Genomic DNA, 12,117 nt, shown 5'->3' on the forward strand with positions numbered 1-12,117 from the left:
TCTTTAAGCAGGTCTACTGCCTTCGCATGACCCATAAACTGCAACCTAAAGTATCTGGATGTAACTTGAGCCCCTATCACATACTCCAAAACAACGGGAATATTGCAGGACTTAACCGTGCAGCAGTTGTGTGTGAAAACAATTTCCAGTGTCGACTGACATGTGAAGCAGTGTGCGTGAAAGCAGGCGTTAAATTCCCGGGTCACAGCAGATGGCTGATGACTTAAATATCATAGCGGCGGCCGATGTAACTTCCTCCCTCTTCGCAGTAAGAGGAAAAGCGGTAAACAAACATCGCAATTATAAACATAGCAAGCTGGAAACAGCTAAATTAAATTGAAAACATGACCAAAATTAAAATGTCAATTATTACGTCGGGCCGGACCAGGGTTCTTTCTCGCTAACTTTTTGAAATAACTATATATTAACGATGTATGAATGATAAACTAAGGAATACTTGTGATAAAATAAATAATTTGGATAAAAAAAAGAAGGCACTGTATGGTCACTGCAGAGCAACAGCGTGCCTATACGCCCTTTTTAATCTTCCCCTCTGCGAGTCCGCAAAACCGCATCTGTTTATTTATATTTAACAAACTTTTCCAGCGTTATTTCGTTGTGTAAATAATTTTATAATGATCATAAAAATATGTAGTCTATTTAAACATTAAGAAAATGTGCGTTTTTTTTCTGTCAACTGAGAATTCGTTATAAAAGACAGGCTTTTATGCAGACATCGTCACAAATGTTATCACACAAAACGCGGGTCGGGCTTTAATACCCGCGGACCAGTTCGGGTCGGGCTGGACTTTTTAGGCCCGATTTTATATCTTAAAGTCTTGATGAGCTTAAATTGGCTGCAGTTACGAAGTCGGGAATGCTCCCTCCGGAAAAAAGACACGATTTGAGCAACATTATGTTTAACAAACTTTCCCAGCGTTATTTCATTGCGTAAATGTATTTATAATGGTCGTAAAAATATGTAGACTATTTAAACATTAAGAAAATGTGCGGTTTTTTTTCTGCCAACTGAAAATTCGTTACAAAAGACAGTTAAGACATCGGGAGCGCTCCCTCTGAAACACAACGCAATATGACCAACATTGTGACAGCCGATGCCGACGAAAAATGACGTAATATCTGAAACAGATCACCAATGGACTCATTTGAAGTATATGAATGGTGGTCTGTTTTGGTGTTCAGAATGCACAATACTTCTGCCTGCAGGGTTTTCGTTCCACCGACAAATGGACGCATTCCCAATGCTGAGGTGGATGCAGGATTCTCCGTTTTGCCGGTTGTGGTGGTTTGGCACGCACGAGTTGCATTTCGATTTGTAGTGCAGTGCATCGTAAAAATTCTATGCGTCATCTTCGTGATGGATTTAAAAAAAAAAAAAAAAAGAAAAACAAACTTCGTCACGGATATAATTTAGGTTGCACTGAGATGTTCTTGAAAATTAAGACCACGGTGAATAAATTCCAGACTTACAACAGCTAATTTAATACTTTTAATACCTTTAATAATGGAAAACTAAATTCAATGCTTTTTTAATACTTTTAATAACCCGCGGGTACCCTGATTTATCCAAGGTACCATATATAAATGATAGTAAATATCCACTTTTACGCCTTCCTTTTGCAAACAAGAGTCTCTACTTTTACTGAAGTACTGAGTCTGCGTAATGCTACCTTTAGCAATAAGTGGCCACAACACCACACTCTTAAACCCTTGCATTTACTCGTGGAGGAGATGCATAAACCACTTAGATGTTTTTAAGTCAACCCCTATCAGTTTTTCTATCTGATAATTGCATAATACTAATGCTGCTCCTTTTCCAAACCACTAATGCTCAGCCAAAAAACTGCAGTTCAGCATGTCCGTGTTAACCGCGTAGCCATTTGCTGAAAAGAAAAAAAAAAAAAACGCAGTCCAGTTGAATGGGTAGTGGTGGGGGGATGTTAAAGGCCCGGAGGCGCCGCTGTAGTTCAATATTAATGGCCTCCTTTAATCACGTTATCGCTAATTTGGACATTTTGAGGTTGGATAATTCGCCGTCTGGTCACTGCTGCTTTGCTACTTGCACAATAAGTGTAGAGCAGCCTGTAAATGGCTAGCAAAGAGCTTTTGTTTTCTTGTCCAAGATGACAAAGATTTTTGCGTTCAAGGCTTTTTCATGGATTAGTTTCCTTCAAATTTACCTCATACTTTAAAGTGCGAATGACACAAAAAAGCATCTTTAGTTCTAACGTCCCTGAAAAAAGTCTTGTCGCTTATCCATTTTGTAGAAATAATTGCTAATAACCTGACTTTTAATTATCCAATTGGTTTCAGAAATAGCTTCTTGAAAGCTAAGATCCTCCCAAATGATGTTGAATCATGTAGGAGTGGGAACCTCAGGGCACCTCACGATACGATACGATTCGCGATACAAGGCTCACGATAACGATTATCTCACGATATCACGATACAGCGATTATCGATATATTGGTCAGAAATTTGATACAGGATATTCTAACATACAACTGTTGAAATGAAGAAAAAAAATGTTTGAAAATAGAAAAAATACTGTTTAAGTCATGTATTAAACAGTGACACCTTTTCAGTGCACCATTGCTGTAAAATATAAATCTACCGCAAATTGTGTACCTGCACATATAGAGGAGACAAACCACAACCACTGATATTTCTTTGAGAGATCATGATGAATGGCACCCTTAATTTCTTTGAAGTTTTAAATCTTTTGAAAAAAAATTAACAGTGCTGTAGGTGTCAGTCATCAGTTGAGCTTGGAGTGGGGGAATGATAAAATTGATGGGTCTTTTATTTGTATATGACCTTTGTTGCCAAAAGCATTGGTTTGAGCACTATCTGCTTCAGCATTTGAGATGTCGGACTCAGTCACATTTAGGCATGTGCCGGTTACCGGTTTCACGGTTTACCGCGGTGTGAAAACGTTGCGGTTTCAAAACCACTAAAATTTTCCGTCAGACCGTAGTACGGTATTCGCCATTTTTCATGTGTCAAAAATGCAGCCAGAAGTGGCGTGGCGCAGCAGCGCTCACCCCCTCCAGTTTGTTTCTGTGTGTATTGGCTAAACAGCAAGCAAACCCAAAAACAAATACTCCAATCATAAGTCGTTCTTTTCTTCAATTTATTGAGCTCTCAAATCGTGGTAAGTGTAATATACAAAATAAATACATTTAAAACATTGTACAATTGTATTTTGCCATGTGTGAGACGTGAGTAGCTTCAACAGATTAGCACCATGGAAAAGTTCGCTAAAAACAAAACACACATTTTCCTTTCAAATTCGATATACGCACTAACTAAAAGCTTACAAAGATGAATGTTAGCCTAGGCTTAGCTGGAAGAGCAACTTCGTCGAGTGTTACAGCCGCAGAGTGAGAAAACAAGCTTGATTTGCTTGAATGAAGGGGGGAAAAAGGCATAGCATCAAAGATCGTTAATTGACGAAAGATGATCTTGCCCTAAGCACAAATCCACGTGTGTTAGCTCAAGAAGAGGTCTCACTCCCAATGTTTTTTTTTTTTTAGATGAAACCTTTCCACAACAATATTTACATTTTAACTAACTTGTACATTTTTAACTAACTTATGAATTCTTTATGTTCTTTTTAACACAAAGGCATGACCAAATTTGACACAGTGGCTGAAAATGGCAAAACTTCACTTGAGCTTTTCCACCCTCAAAAAAAAAAAAAAAAAGTCATGCAGTATACATTTTTTAAAATTTTATTCAGAAGTGTTTTTACTATTTTACAGAAATTATTTTGTTCTTGCTCTAATCTTAAGCAACTTGAGCTGTGGCTGTGGGTATAGTCTATTAGTTACGTTTTAATTTTATTTAAAATGTTTTTTTTTTTATTGATAATGTATTTATTTTAACAATATATTCATGTTCCAATTTGCAACCATGTTCTGAAAAACAAAAAAATCCTGTTCAATGGAAAAAAGTTATTTTTTTTTACCCATACATCTCAAAATAACACATTTTGTAGCTATAATTGCAATACCGTGATACCGTGAAATCGCGGTATTTTTGCTCACGGTTATCGTACCGTCAAAATCTCATACCGGCACATGCCTAGTCACATTCTTCCTCAACTTAAAAACAACAAAATAAAAAATATATATTAGCTACTTAGTAGCTTTTGAGATGAAATCCTGATTTCTTTTTTTTTGTGTGTTGGAAGTATTGAGTGAATTAAAAAAATATGAATTGAATGTATAGAAATTAAAAATGCAATAATTTCCTATTTTTAATATGTAGGCTGCATTAATTATTATGCACATCACCTTATATATCTTGAAAGCTATTCAAGCCATTTTTATGGCTTATTGTATCAAAATGGCAGTAATAACAGTTTGTGTTGGAAACTTGATGGAAAGTGGTTCTCAAATAATATCAAATAAATCAGTAAATTCATGTAGGGTTGTTCAATATTCATTTTCATCCAGTTTTGGGTGCTGGTTTATTTTATATCATTCAACACCAAATGTCATCAAAATAATTTATGTAAATTAAAAAATCAATTACAAGTACAGTGGTACCTCTACATACGATCGGTTCGACACACGAACTTTTCGACATCCGACGTAAAATTTGACTCGCCATTTGTTTCTACATCCGACGACATGCTCGAAATACGACGACAATGGCAGCACCGCAGACGAATGCACGAAGGATTTTCTTGTGTGACAAATCAACACAGGTTTCAGAAAAGGTTGGTACAGGTGGTGAAACAAGGAAAAAGTTGACGCTTACCTTCTAAATGAAGATGCAAATGACAGAAAAATATGAGCGTAGGGTGGGCATCCGTGAAATGGCTCAACAATACATCTCCACGGTCCTCCTCCGACCATCGTTCGCCAGTCTTTATAAGTTAAGCTGACAATTCTTATTGTGGTAACATCTCCAGAGAAATCGCCAGCTTCGCCACGTTTTCATCATTTCTTTCACAACTTATTCAACACAAAACGCCTGCTGTCTGCCGCAATTGACGATGTTCTCAAGAAAGCATTGAAAGCGAAAGTAAGCTTTCACCCGCTCCCCTCCCTCTTTGTCACGTCAGCGCCGCGGTGCCTTCAGGTACAGAAAAAAAACGTCCGCCTTATTAGAACCCGTTTCATTACACTATTACAGGAATTATTATTATTATTACATTATTAATCCGATTTTTATTTATTATTTATTTGTTTTGCTATATGTAATTGCCATTTGTAATAGTACCAGCAGTATTTTTTAAGGATTTAGTGCAGGTTTTTGGGCTGTGGAACGAATTAATGGAATTATAATGTATTCCTATGGGAAAATCCTGCTCGACATACGACCATTTCGACTTACAAACAAGCTCCTGGAACGGATTAACTTCGTATGTAGAGGTACCACTGTACATTGAAAAACTTTCTTACCTCAAGTGATGAAAGCAAAGCAGTGAAGAAATCCGTGTCCACTTCGTCACCAGCTGACAGTGAACCTTATTTTTGTTAGACAATTCTTGCATACAGCAAAGTCCTTGTTCACCTTACTTCCTTTCTTGTTAGTGTAAAATGTGTGTCCATAGTATTGTTGGAACTCCAATCTGAATTTCGTTGTTATCTTGACAATGACAAATAAAACTCTAAATCTGAATCATATGTGTGATTTGTAGCAATATTTTTTTCTCACTTTTCCTCCACCGTTCTCAAGAAGCTTTTTTATTTTTTTCAACCCACTTGGAGCTTCCTCTCTTCTTCTCTAGACGACTTGTGCGCACTTTACCTTCACCGCCACTCTCGAGCGCCCCTAGTGGACCGCCAAGGAATTGCTCACCAAACATTTAGCAGTTTACAGCATCCAATGGCCAATATGTCAAATAAAAGTATCAATACTTGGCGGGAGCATATCGATAACCGATCGGGTTGCAAAATGTCACGATATATCGCTGTATCGAGATATTATCGCACTCTTAGTTGAATGTACAAAAATATATTTTTTTCACTGAAAAAGATTTATTATTTAATCAAGATGTAGCCCCTATATACCCTTCTGTATGTATACCGATAGGAGCTGCAATCTAGGTTCGGTTTAATTGATTTAGATACGATAATCACATCATACATCAGGTTTAGGCAATTGGAATCCTAGTTTTGTATATTTTATTTTATTATTTTTTTTTTTATGAACAATACAATAAACAATTTTAACAATAACAAACACACGATGAACTAGTAATAACAACTAACGAAAAAAAAAAAAGTACGGTTTAGTCTAAGTCAATTGTTTCGTCAAAGTCAAAATTGTCCAATATTAGTTGCAATGGCAACTAATTCAGTGTCTCAAGTTTTTAACTATTGCAATAGTTTTTTTTTTCAATGTTCGTTGGAGTGCACTCTTTGGAAGAAAAAAGGAAAAAGGTATCAGTCCGATGACTGATACAATCCTACCACACAGACAGTCCGTCTGTTACTCCAGAATTTTTGATGTTCTTGGTTCTTCAAATCACTCTGGGTTAGCTCGCCATCGTTGAATCCAATCTGATGATCTTTCTTTTTTTTTTTCCCGATCAGAAAAAAAAAACCTGACCTGTATTTAACGCAGGTCTTGGGTTACAATCTTTTCAGTTTTAATGATTCAGTTTCATTTATGTTGTACAACCTTTTCACCAATACTGAGTAATCACTCAATAACAAAAGCTCTAATCATCAACAAGCATTTTCTATACAATAAATGATACAATTTTCCATAAAACTGTTAATTAGGCACTCAAAAGCATTTTGTATGCAATACTGTAAATTATACATTTTCCAAAACATAAAATGATAAATTTCTTTTCCTTTCAAATGGAAGCTACATATCATAACATCTCCAACAGCAGTAAATCTTAACAAAAATATCTCACCGAATAGTCTTAACTGACGACGCCTGGTCCTCTTCCTCTCACACAAGGCTTTTGGCATGCATGAATAAGTCGCTAGCAGTTAGCCATGAATGCAAATTTAGCATTAGCGAATTGTTTCCACATCTTACCGAGTGGTTTCTGCTCAATATTTTCACCACGCGACCGTCTGAATTCGCTTCAAGCAACAGACGCCACACAGCAATAGTTGATGCATTCGTCAATTTCCTTTTCTCTATCTTTTTCTCATTTCTTTCTGGGCGAACAAAACTTTCCCCCTCAGTTAGAAACAAGAGAGTCTGGCTGCAGCCCGCCTCTCTCAGTACCCTGCGCCGCTCGTGTCAGTACTAGTGTTGTATCGGTCGCGAACGATTCGTTCTTTTTGAACGAATTGTTTGGGTGAACGAGACCGAACTAATCACCATCTGCACTGATTCGTTCTATGAAGTTGGTGGCGCTTGTTCGCTGCGTGGGAGGGCGTTGAGCAAGCGGCAGCGTCTTCTGACATCGCACACGACCAATCAGACGCCAGCCTCATCGCGGGCAGGGGAGGGAGCGGAAACAGAATCATTGCGTATGTCACTCATTTCCACGTGTGGCCAATAAGCAGCCAGCGTGCAGGCAGGGGGGAAAGACTGAGTTTTGTCACTTCCCGTTCAGTGATTCGGTCCTCCGGTTCCTGACCTAGCTTGCTGCTAACTTGACTTTCCAGTAATGACTATGCGGTGAACGAGTCATAAAATGAAAGGAAACGACTTTGTCACATATTTGTTAACGTGGAGCCTATCAAATGCTGCTCAAAAAGACAAAAACACCACACAAATCTAGCGAGCATGGTTTAGTGTTCTACTTTTCTCAACAGACTCGGGACTGTGCCTATGACGATATACTATCAAATTTACAGTAATTTAAAACACGCGTAGCTACGAGGCAAGCAAAACCTGAGCTGCGGTCGCGTGACGGCAGTGAAGCGGGCAGAGAACTGTCACTATATGGAGGCTTCATGGCAGCGATATGTACCTCATATGTGCACAGAAAAAAAATAATATTTAGTATGATCACCATAATACTGATTTGCAATGAAACTGTATATACATGTCAATTTTTTCCGAGTGTTTTTTTTTTTTTTTTCGTGTCAGATGGTGTCGGTTGGTTTGACAAATTATGTCAATCCGTCCATCATGTGCTACTCAAGCGCCCCAAAAACAAAGCGCGCGGACACGGGAGATGTCGCAATATGTCTACATTTTTCTTAACAGACTAATGAGAGTAGAAAGGAGAAATCATAAAGCAAACAATTATTTCTCGTCAGCATTTGACGATCTGAGATGCGGGGACGACAGGGGAGCTGACCGGATTATTTTATTTATTAATACCAGTGCAAAAATTCAAAACGATCATCTTAATAATAAAAAACAAAAATACAACAGAGCGAGAGGTTAATATGATGTGTTGGCCGTTCCATAATTAGAAATTAAACTTTCGATTTATTTTTATTTTCGTGACAGCAAGCATGCCGCGTTGGCTGTTAGCAGCAGCATTGTATATGTGAGCAAGATCATGCTAAAGAAAGTCCGTGCGCCCCCGACCCCAAACCCCGACTTCCCCCTCAAAAGGAAAATGTTTAACCGTGTCCTAATTCGAAATGCAAGCACGAGCCATGACTTTGAGCCCATAGAAATAGGACAGACGACGCGGAAGTTCTCCCTCGCTTTTGCAGCAGCGGGCGGGAGACGAGGCTGTCTCTGAGAGCAGAATGATATCGCCTGTCACTCATTTCTGAAACTACGACGAGTGGTCAATGTGCAAGAGAGGGAGGGACTAAGCAATGTCACTTCCCGTTCAGTTATACTGCGAAGCGGTCTTTGGTGATTCGTTCGGCAACGTCACTTCCCGTTCACTAACCGAACGATTCATTTGGGTGGGTAGGGAGATGAGGGGGGCGAACGATTCGTTGAACGATTCGTTTGAACGAATCGTTTTACTGAACGAACCGGAATGGATTCGTTTACTCAAGTGAACGACAGATCCCGTCACTAGTCAGTACCCATCCCGCAGACAGGAAGTGACGCAATATCGCAGCTCTCAGACCGGAAATGACATGAAGCAGCGCTCGAGCTCCGAGCTTCCGGTTTTTTTTTTAGCGTCCATTCGAACGTAAATACTAGTTTACTTTTCTTTTCGCACGTCTTTTGTTTTCGGTTTCAGCATCACTCATTATTATTTAAATAATAATTTATTTACATGCTCCTTGAATTGATTTGGTGTAATCGGGAGATTAACTCTTTAAGCGCGGTCAGTTTGTTAAAGCCTGCTGATTTTACCAAAATGAAAAACACGGTTACAGTACATCAAAATTAAAATACACACTACTGCAATAAAGGTTTAATTAGTGACTGAAAGATCGCCTGTGACCTATCACAGTGTGTACTTTAGTTTGTCAATTGTAAAATATACTCCAATTGAGAATTATTACAAAATTGCTGTCATCCTTACATTTTTATGAACGGACACATTAATATAGCTTCATTACAATTTAATGTATCAAAAACGTAATATTCTCTCAATGTTGCAACCAAACCAATTTTGTCTTTCATTTTGCTACTTAAATTCATTCATGTGGGTGAAGATCCTAATTAACTAATTCAGAAACTATATTAAACTTTCTGCTCCAGGAAAGGCACCTTTATTTCAAACAGAAATGACAAAAGTTGTCATGTGTTAGTTGTTTTTTTCTTTTATCCCAGACAATAGTTGTAGGTTGTTTTAATTACCTGACATTTTTCGGCAAGCACTCCCGCCTTCATCACAGGTAATTAAAACTACCTACAACTAACATCTGGGATAAAAGAAAAAAAACAACTCATTTATAAGTGTAGAAAAATGAACTCAATACAACCAGTTCTGATGTGGTAAACTTTATTTTTTTAGTTTTATTATTTTTTATTATTATTGAGAGAATAGATATTTTCTTTAGTCAACAATCTCCTCAAAAAAGGTAAATCCATCTTCCAGATGGTTGAAACAGAACTTGAATGGCTCCAAGACATTGTAGTTCGTGCTCATCCTCTTCCATCTGCAGGATGCTTGGGAACTCCTACTGCATTGATTTTTTTCCCCCCTAGCCCTGTCCGAGGCTTTTGTGCTGTCTTGCACAATCCTTTTACCAAAACTGTTCATTGGAAAAGAGAAAGAAAAGAGCTATTTGAATATTACATAAGTAAAATAAAAATGATGCTTTGTTAATTTTATACTTGATTTTTCTTTTCAGGCATTGCATTAAACTAGGTATATAAACAATCTTACCATTTTTTCCCGCCATATCTTTTTGGAGTGGGCCACCACTAACTTGAAGGAGCTGTGGTTGCACCTCTTCCTAAAAATAAATCAGTGAATAAAGGGGGGCATGTTCAAAAGTGCGTCAGAGTAATGGACACTAAAAAGTCTTTAAAAGCTGACCTCAGCAATTATATTCAAATTTCACTTCTGTAACTGATAGACTGGTGGCACTTCACCCTGCAGTAATGCTTTTGCCTCATCTGTCCAATGGGCAAACTCTTTCCTGTGGCTCACATAAGTTGAAAAAATACAAAAATAAGTATTCCACATTTTCCAACAAAGAATTAAGGTGCTGTGCACCTATTTTCCTATGAATGCCATATCAACAGTTTCAAAGACTTACCATGCACCCAAGTTTGAAATTGTCCGCTAGCAATATACACCACCACTTCCTCAGAGTTGGCATATCAGTCTAACAAAAATTAAAAACAAGTGTAAATAAAGAATAACGACAAGGATATTTTGTAGCCCAATTTGAATGATTCGGTGAACTTCATTTTACAATGGTTAAACTCAAAGAGAGCATCCAGAACAGTGCAAAGAGCATACTACAAATGGATAAATGAATACAAATATCACAGAGGACAAAATTGGACAGTTAAACTCACCTACCATCAACATGAAGATGCCACAGTCCTTCCCCTATGGCTGTCCCGGAAAACCCTAACGTAAGAATTTAACCGAGTCACTTCCTTCAAGTTTTGAATCAATGAATATACACACTTTTACAAATACCTCTATTTCACTTCCAATCCTCTCTTTCCATGTCCCCCTGTTGATTGACTGTCAACGTTTTCTGCAATTGAAAATATAGGTTCATATTAAATACAGTAGTTAAACAATTACAAAGGTGTTTCCATGCATAAGAACACCAACCAGTCAGGTTTAAATGATTCATGCAAACAAAACAAGGGCGTAGGTTTGCATAGGGACGGTAGGGACATAACACGACCAACTTTTCAGGATGCTAAAGTTGTCCCCACCAACTTTTGAGCAACCTTACTTGCATTATATTCGTCCCTACCAATGTTGAGACCGGGCCAACGCCCTTGAAACTAAACATTCGCAATTTTAGAGTGGCATTTTAGAAATTTGCTTCAAATGATTGGATGAATCATCTGGAGTGCAATTCTGCTTTAATTGAAGGGGCAACATAAAAGGATCGACTGGAACATACCTTCAAAACCAAACAAGGCTATTCTGGATCATCATGGAAACGCCATGCCAATATGAATGGATACTGAATTTAATTAGAGATAACAATAGTTCCCTGATCTCATGATTGGATCTGTTTTTCTTCCCACAAATAATTGGAATTTGGATCATTTAATTTGTTATGATTTGACTGTTCTTTGAAAATGAACCAATGCTCCAAGTTGTAGTTGTTACTAATCAGCCTTACAGGCAAATGCATGTGTGGGTCACATCCTGTAGGCTTTCACCATGTTGCAACAACATAGGGGTCAGCCACAAATATGGTCCTTCCCTGAAAAATACATAATCTATACACACGGACATATGTTATATAAATACAAACGTACGCAGACACCTACATGAGCCCATACAAGCATTCTGTAGGCTACATAGTTAAAATACCCTACACACGACAAAAAATACTTTTTTATACCTTTGAATGAGCTACGTGTTAGACAAGTTATAAATATGCATTTCATATCTGCAAAAAACAAACACAAAAAGTTACATTTTACTTAATTATACAAGTGACATTATGTTCTTTAGAGAAACTAAATCCTCAAAATTCACAGTTGATTCCATTTCATTGTTCAGGCCAACGTTCCAAAAGTCAGCACGTGTCAATCAAACTTTCTTTTTTTAGACAATCAACACCATTTCTGGCCTCTTTATATTCAAGATTT

General features: G+C 37.7%; 1 long non-coding RNA gene across 1 annotated transcript; it reads right to left on the reverse strand.

The window, feature by feature from the left end:
- Nucleotides 1-9,765: 9,765 nt before the first annotated feature.
- Nucleotides 9,766-11,891, reverse strand: LOC130923949 (uncharacterized). Its single transcript, XR_009064809.1, has 7 exons — nt 11,643-11,891; nt 10,976-11,036; nt 10,853-10,903; nt 10,584-10,652; nt 10,361-10,469; nt 10,208-10,277; nt 9,766-10,073 (listed from the first exon to the last, which is right to left on the reverse strand). It is a non-coding gene; the product is annotated as an uncharacterized LOC130923949 (long non-coding RNA).
- Between the last annotated feature and the right edge of the window lie 226 nt (nt 11,892-12,117).

The sequence above is a fragment of the Corythoichthys intestinalis genome, chromosome 1, assembly GCF_030265065.1.
Source record: "Corythoichthys intestinalis isolate RoL2023-P3 chromosome 1, ASM3026506v1, whole genome shotgun sequence".
NCBI classification, from domain to species: domain Eukaryota; kingdom Metazoa; phylum Chordata; class Actinopteri; order Syngnathiformes; family Syngnathidae; genus Corythoichthys; species Corythoichthys intestinalis.